Source organism: Micromys minutus, assembly GCF_963924665.1.
Source record: "Micromys minutus genome assembly, chromosome: X".
Taxonomy (NCBI): domain Eukaryota; kingdom Metazoa; phylum Chordata; class Mammalia; order Rodentia; family Muridae; genus Micromys; species Micromys minutus.
The window spans coordinates 19720363-19728759 of record NC_137970.1 but is presented as its reverse complement, the minus strand read 5'-3'; the positions used below and the strand labels follow the sequence as shown (position 1 = coordinate 19728759).

General features: G+C 41.6%; 1 pseudogene across 1 annotated transcript; it reads left to right on the top strand.

The window, feature by feature from the left end:
* Window positions 1–353: 353 nt before the first annotated feature.
* Window positions 354–3051, top strand: LOC308414820 (ribosomal protein eL22-like 1; annotated as a pseudogene). The gene is made up of 2 exons: window positions 354–410; window positions 2694–3051. The product of its transcript is annotated as a ribosomal protein eL22-like 1 (transcript).
* The last annotated feature ends 5346 nt before the right edge of the window (window positions 3052–8397 follow it).

Below are 8397 nucleotides of genomic sequence, written 5' to 3'. Positions count from 1 at the left end.
ACAACATTCCTCCTCAGACCCTTATGCTAATGCATGCAGACCCCATGTTTGTGGAAGAAGCAACATGCACTTTGAAGAGATTCAGTTATGCCTTAACTTCCTTATGCATAGAGGGTTCTGTTACACCAGGACACTTTTCCCAAATTGCACTGTACTATGCCTAAAATAATCTGCCTGGTGTTAGACTTGAGTTTCAACTAACTCAGGCTACTAAGACATGTTGGACCCGACTTGCACTTTGCTTCACTCAGACTGACACTGACCATGGTGTTCGCAGAGACCCTCCACTCCACCCCCTAGTTTAGAAGCTCCTAATTTATGCTTTTACCTGCTCCTACCATGCTCTTTGTTACATGGACTATATTGAACTAAAGCATCTGGTACAGAACATCCTGCCACCTTCTGAGAGGGTATAAAATTCAGATAGTTCTCCTTGATGAGGAGATTTCTCTGAAAACCCACTCACCGCCTTCTAATTTATCCATGATGGCTCTTTCTCTTATGTTTATTATGTTAAACACAAGGGTTTGAAGCTCTGATTTTGGCTCTGATATAATGTAACATCCCTTTTTAATGCTCTCCCACTTTAAGACAGACCCATGATCAGATCGTATGGTTCTTTTCCCTGATAAGGCTCACTCATTAAGGATAATTTTGTGTCAGCTCCTTTCTGTAGCCAACACATCTGCAGCCCACTTCTCTGGCCTATACCAAATGTTGATTTACCATCAGTAAATATTGGATGTGTATACCTTTATACCCAGGGTTACATAAAAGCTTCAGGCAATGGGAGTCAGTAGTGAACAAAGACTGAGAGTCCACGACTCTACCCTCCCACCCTTGTCTACCCATCCTCATGTCTGTCCTTGAAAAGTATCACTGTTTAATCAATGTTCTATTTGTGTGAAGAGACACCATGACCAAGGCAACTCTTCTGAAGGAAGGCATTTAATAGGGGGCTTTCTTATAGTTTCAGAGTCTTAGTCCATTACATCTTGGTGAGGAGCATGGTGGTGTGCAGGCAGGCATGGTCCTAGAGCTGAGAGCTTTTATTCTAATCCACAGGCAGGGAAAGAGAAAGACTGGGGGAAGGGTGTAGGGGAGGGAGAAGGAGAGACAGGGTGCGGGAGAACCGTTCCTAGTATGCACTTTAGATATTTATCAAAGCTTGTCTTTTGTGACCCAAGTTTTCTAACAAGTCCACCCCTCCTAATCCTGCTAATGTTTTCAAGTAGTGCCACTCCCTGGTGACTAAGTATTCAAATATATGAGTCTATAGGGTCATTCTTATTCAGACCACCATAGCCATCAATTTATAGCTACTGTTCCTCCCAGCATGATTGGCACCCTGACACACATTCTAGTGTCATGAAGTAGTGTGACATTAGTAGTGTCTCTACCTACTAATAAGGTCATTACCCCTTCTAGATTCTGGAGGGGCTGCCTCCTACAGTTAGTAAAGCTATTTCCATCTACATACATCATGGCTGGATAAAAAGGCAAGCTCAGAAGTTTTGATATTTTGACTAATGGGCAAGTGATGGTAATTTGTTAAAATCCCCAAATGGAGTCACCAACTGAAGTAGAATCTGAGAGTAAATTTGTCTGGGGAATGCTTAAAGGAAGGTAGAATACATCAAGCTAACTGTAGAAGGTGAAAAGCTAATTTTCTTGAATGAAACCAACATTTCACTCTATATTGCAAAGAACATTTTTTTTGTATTTTATGCTATCAAAAATATCAAAAAAATGACAAAGAAAATAAAGCCCTGCATTTAAAGGTCTTTCAGAAAAGAAATGGGATGCACATACCCCAGATCTCCCCTTAATTCATATGGACCTTCTGTTGCATTTGAATGTGGAGTGAGAATTCTGGGATCCAGGCTAAGGACATACCTCACACAGAAGAGAGAGAAACAGAAATGTAGACAAAATGTGTCACCACATGGCATCCTTGAACCAAGGAATAAACGGAGTGTTCATCATTGCTGAATGCATTATCATGTGAGATACTTGTTTACTGCAAGATTAGTGACACTGAAAAATTGTACTGGCTTGTAATCTTTTTCCATAGGGACAGACCACTGTAGATCTTCAAGGGCTTCAATATCTCCATTTTACTAGTCAGTGGATCTAGAAGGGATTCTGCAGTGTTTTTTAATACAACTCCTCAGTTGCTCTCAGTAGGTGCTACAGACAGTAAGAGACCACTCAGTCAGTTCCTACATATCTGGAGGAAAGCTCAAACCCAAAGCTGGTTCTACCTGCTTTCAAGTGACCTGATGATACCCCCATACCATATTGTACTGGCTGTTTTGTGTCAACTTGACACACGCAAGAATCATTTTAAGAGGTATCCTCAATTGGGGAAAAATGCCTCTACCACATTGGCCTGTGAGAAAGTCTGTGTGTGGTGCATTTTCTTCATTGATGATTAATATGGAAATGCCTAGCTCCCTGTGGTACCACCCCAGGCCTGATGGTCCTGGGTGTTATAAGAAAGCAACCTGAACAAGCCAATAATGAGAACTCCATGTCTCTTCATCAGTTCCTGCCCTAACTTCCAGGCATGATGGACTACAGGTTGTAACATTAAATAAACCCTTTCCCTCCCCAAAATTGCTTTTGGTCATAATGTTTCATAAGAATTAAGGGGACTCTTCCCACGGCTGCTGCTCAACATGGTGCCGTAGAAAGACAAGAAGCCTAAGAAGTCAACCTGGAGGTTTCATTTGGACCTTACTCATCCTGTAGAAGATGGAATTTTTGATTCTGAAAATTTTGAACCATTTCTATGGGAGAAGGTTAAAGTCAATGGAAAAACTGGAAATCTTGGAAATGTTTTTCACATTGAACACCTGAAGAAAAAAAATCACAGTTGTTTCTGAGAAACAGTTCTCAAAAAGGTATTTGAAATATCTTACCAAGAAGTACCTTAAGAAGAAAAATCTCTGTGATTGGCTTTGTGTGGTCACATCTGACAAGGAGACTTATGAACTTTGCTATTTCCAGATTAGTCAAAATGAAGATGGTTCAGAGTCTGAGGACTAATTGGCCTTTGCTTTAATAAAATGGAAGTATGCTAAAGAAACCTAAAATTGGACTTTATGAATAAATAAAAGAAGAGGAGAGCTGGGGTATATGCATCCTATGCCTTTTCTGAAAGGCCTTTAAATGCAGGGCCTTATTTTCTTTAAATGTCATTATTTTGATATTTATTTTATAGTATAAAATACAAATTCTTTACTTTGCTGAGGCAATAAATACTGTTCAAGTGAAGGTGAGAAAATAACAGTGATTAAGAAGAGACCAACATCACAGATGAAATATTCTGGGAGTATTTTATTAGGGACAGCACACAAAGCCCTGTTTCAGAGGTGCCATGTTTTCAGAGTACTTCATGCTGGCAGCCAAACCTAGTAGTGTAATGTTTACCCCCACTGACACTGGTTTTGAAGGAATAGAAGTATCATAGAGAGCAGCCAAGGGTTAGTAGTGTGCCGCAAGGCTGGGGTCCCTGAATAGAGGCAAGGGGAGGAGGCCACAGGTAAAGGTGCCGCCTCAGTTGCAGTACAATGCCCAGGATTGAAGGATCCATGCTGAGAAACTGAGGCTTGACGCCATGTGCCAGGGTTAGAGACCCTAAAGAGAACCCAGAAAAGGCTACTGAGAAAAGTATAGTGCAATTGCAACAGAAGAGCCAGCATTTTATAGATACCAGTACCATGGAATGACTGCCAAGGACAGCAGCAACCATGGGGCAGATTCGACCTAAACAAAGAGAGAACATGTGTGTGCTGCAAATTGCAAGCCCCAAAAGCAGTTATCAGCTTCCCAGCCCCTTTGGATCCCAGATAATTCTGAGTGGTCCCAGATGTCAAGCACTGAGTGTGTGTGTGTGTGTGTGTGTGTTTGTGTGTTTATATATATGTGTGTATATATATGTATACTTTGGTTTTGCTTAGATTTGATTGTAACTATGCCCTGTTCTTCTCTTTTTTATTTGATAGCTAGTATTTTATTCAGAGAGCAGTCCCATTACACATGGTCTGAGAATATTCAAATAAGAACTCAAATTGGAAGTTAAAGATTGGTCTTCAAAATAGCCAACAATGCCATGTTTGCCTATGATCTCTTGGATATAAAACCACACCCATACTTCAGTGGTCACCAAACTATTCAGCACAGCTTCCTTATCTGTAAAGTGTCTGAAGCTACCAGTTTTAACATTTTGAATTATTTTCACACTCTGAATAACTGTAGGGATTTCACCAGGGGTTGGGGAAAACCAGCTCAACCTTGGCATAGTACCAAAATGTGCCAAACCAAGACTTTGAGTAAGTCACAGTAGTGGCCACCATCAATGGTTACTTCTCCTCAAAGTTACAGATGAACTTGGCCATGGTCTAAGGTGGAAGGTACATCTCCCCAAACCACCGGCTGAATGTCATACACACTGTTCTTCTCTCTTTGAATAAGAAAGTTTTTAACTTGGTTTTGGATTGTACAGGAGCCTACCTTATGAGACTATGGATAGTTTAAAGACATTTTAGAGATTTTTGGATAGTTTAAAGAAGCTGAAGTGTTGAATGTTTAAATTTTTAAGGACTATGGGACTTTTTTTAATGTCTTATGATGATTTCTAGGATGGTCACAACTGCATAACAGAGAGACCCTGTCTCACAAGAAAACAATGTATGTTGTATATTGCGTTAACATGACATCTTGTGAACAACATGAAAGGAAAAGGTCGTGTTTTCACAGTTGTGGTGGTTTGAACATGCTTGGCCTATGGGAAGTGACACTGCTGGGTGTAGCCTTTTTGAAGGAAGTGGGTCGCTGTGGAGGTGGATTTTGAGGTCCTGTGTTTTAGCACCACTCAAGGTGCAAAGACCCTCCTCCTGGCTGCCTACGAAGACAGTCTCCTCCTGGTTGCCTTTGGCTCAAGATGTAGAATTCTTGACTCTTCCAGCACCAAGTCAACCTGCATAATGCCATACTTCCCACCATGATGATAATGGACTAAACCTCTGGAACTGTGAGCCAGCCCCAATTAAATGTTTTCCTTTATATAAGAGGTCATGGTGTCTCTTCACAGCAATAAAACCCTAAGACAGTAGTGATATACTTGGGTGTCAAATTCACAAGAGATCAATTGTGTTAGTTTTAGTTTAACACAACCACAAACTCTTCTAAAGTGAGGATGCTTTAGTTAAGAAATTTTCCTACCAGCTTGTCAGTGGGAAAGCCTATGGTGTGCTTTGTTCATTGATGAGTTATTAGGAGTGCTACACTCACTGTGGTCTGTGTCATTCTGGGTGGTATAAGAAAAACTGAGCAAGCCATGCAAGCTAGTAAGCAGCACCCTCCATGGCCTCTGCATTAGTTTCCTGCCTTGTATTCCAGTCTGACTTTCCTGGATGATGGACTGCAAGATGTAACATCAAATACTTTCCTCCCCAAGTTACTTTTGGCTACAGTGTTTCATTACAACAACATAAAATATTAACTGAGACATACATGAGGTTTAGCCCCATCCAATGTAGCCCATTCTAACTCCACTTCCTTATAACATACCTAAATATGAAATGCAGTCTGTGCCCAGGCAACTGGAAAGTGAACTTAGTCAGTAAACTTCTTGTCATACAAGCATGAGGATGTAACTTTAATCCCAGCACCTATATACAAAAATCTGGACACAGGGGCACATATCTGCGATCTCAGAGTTGGAGAGGCAGAGACAGGCCGGTTGCTGAAGTTCAATGGCCGGCCAGCCTCACCTACCCAGATCAGATTTAGAGAGAGATTCTATCTCAAAAAGTAACATGGAGAGTGATTCAGAAAGAAAGGTGACATTGACCATACCTGTGCCATGTGCACCCCTACAGGCATATGCCTGTGCAAGCATACATGTTTCCCTGTACAAACTTTGCTTGTTCTTAGAAAATGTCAGAATGTGTTCTAGATACATTCTTCTGGCCATCCAAGAAGAATACACTATCTTCCAACTACTAGACATCACTGAGGAACAAATGAAGTTATAAAAAAAAATATGACAACCGGAGTATTTTGAATAAGTAAACAACAAAAAGAAGAGATGTGAGTGTTATTAGTCCCACCACCAACATGTCACACTCTAGTGTGGTGTGAGGGTTGGCTAAGTTTCCCAGAGACACCTGTATCATGCCCTCCGTACTAACATGTTACTTTTAACCCAATGGGAGGAACACAATAGACACATCAGCATGACTCTTACTGGAGCCTAACTATTGTGCACATATATAGTTTGTAATGTACAAAGGTCCAGGGAGACTGGGACTATGGGTCAGTGATAGAACACTTGTTAAGCATATGTGAGACCTTGAGTTCAATTCCTTCTCATGCAAAAACAAGCAAGTAAACAAAACAACAGACCCAAAGTCCCTAAAAAGTAAGTATTCAAACCCCAAGAAAACAAATCATGAAAAGAGCCTGGCTAAGTAAAAGATGACTGTAGTAGTAACACTTGAGAGATGGGCATAAAGATCACTAAATTGGGCCAAGTGTGAAGAGAAGCAAAGTGGGAGACGTTTGATATCTCATGCAGAAAAGGGTTGATTGAGAAGTCATATCCCGGGTCTGCCTGACTCTAGCCAAAGAGAATCACCAAGGACAGCACTTTACCCTCTTCGTCTATGGAGAATATAAAAGAATTTGCTCAGGAAGGACACCCTAGAATGTGTTTCCAGTCATGATAACACCCTTTGCTTACATTTTACTTGGTAAGACAGTGACACTGTATACCAGTAGAAGTTTCTTTGTTGCAACATCATGTCCATACGTGAAAAGCAGGTGTCAGTTCTAACAAAGCCACCCCTGAAAGGGTCTAGGACACTACTATGTCAGCCTTCTCCAGTGTTGCACTTATCCAACAGCCCTGGAGTCCTTTGGTGTGTAAAGCTGGTCTCAAGAGATAACTGCTAAGAAAGACTTTATCTTCTCATTTTCCTTGTGGAGACACTGCCACTCAGAGGTACTTGAATAATCCACCTCCAAGTTATGTGACACATGTCAGTTTCAGTCTCTATCTGAAAGAAAATAGGGGCCAACAGAACCAGAAGGGGTCTTTCTATTGGCAATAGTGCATCTGTAGAGTTATGGAGACCCCAGAGGTTGCATGGGACCCACCTGGCCAAAGATGGAAACCTAGAAATGCCTGTGTAAACAATTTTCTTCACCTGTCTTGACTCTGTAGCCTATCTACATATGTAGTTATCCACTTCATAAACCTTCCATCTCACATGTCCCTCCTGGGCAAACCCTTCCACATTTTCCTCAGCTAAGGAAGGTCAGGAACCATCTTCTATCTCCAGGATACTGCTACTTAAACTCTAGAATCACTCTCTTCATACTACACCAGAATGGAGGCATCTTCCTCCAAAGATGCAGTCTAAATCACCCCAAATCCCTCACCAAATCCTGTACCTAAAGATGTACTGCTCACCTGGAGCTTCAAAATTGCTTATTCAGTGATGAAAAGATCAAGGTACTTGGCTAATAGTAACAGCGGGAAGCTGTTAATTGTTGCCATGACTTCTGCAGTAGGAATGGAGCGGGAAGATGGTGCTGACAGGAGGAGAATTGCAGTCTCTGTAATCAGATTCTTTCCATTTCACTAAGAGGAGAATTGCATCTTTCATCCCATCCCTAATCCTGGAACCCCCCACTAAAAGATATAGGAGCTAGAGAGCTGGCTCAGAGGTTAAGAACACTGGCTACTTTTGCAGAAGAACCAGGTTCAGTTCCCAGCATTCACATGGTGTCTCACATCCATCTGTGTCTCTATTTCTAAAAAATACAATGGCCTCTTCTGGCCTCCGTGGGCACTACTTGCATGTAGTATACATATATACATTAGACATACATACAAGCAAAACAGGCATACAGATAAGATAAAAATGATTTTTAAAAGAGGATACACATTTCTGTAGTACAAGTTAGCTAATCTCTTATAGTCTGTCAGGTTCAGATCTGGCCTCACAGAGAAACTGCTTCTATTGGTCACCAAATTGCTTATGTGCCCAGGGTCCAATGCACATAGTCAGCCCCTCAAACAGGTTCAGTTGGAAGGCTGGTTGGTAAATGCAGGCTGCCTAATGAGCATGTGATTCTGTGGTTTAGAATGAAGATGCCTCCTGAGACAAGAGAAGGAACACGGACTGAGACGCTAGCTGATTGCCCACTGACTACTCTTTCCATATGTCCCTCTTTGGCCTGACCTTTGCAGCTCTGCACATATTTTCTGGCAGCATCTGTGACCCTCGGTTGTCCTTTGTTGTCAGGATGACCAAGCAGAAGCATCTCTACCGGACCTGGGCACCTTCCCTTCAGCTCCATCCTCTACTGGCTGCCATGGTG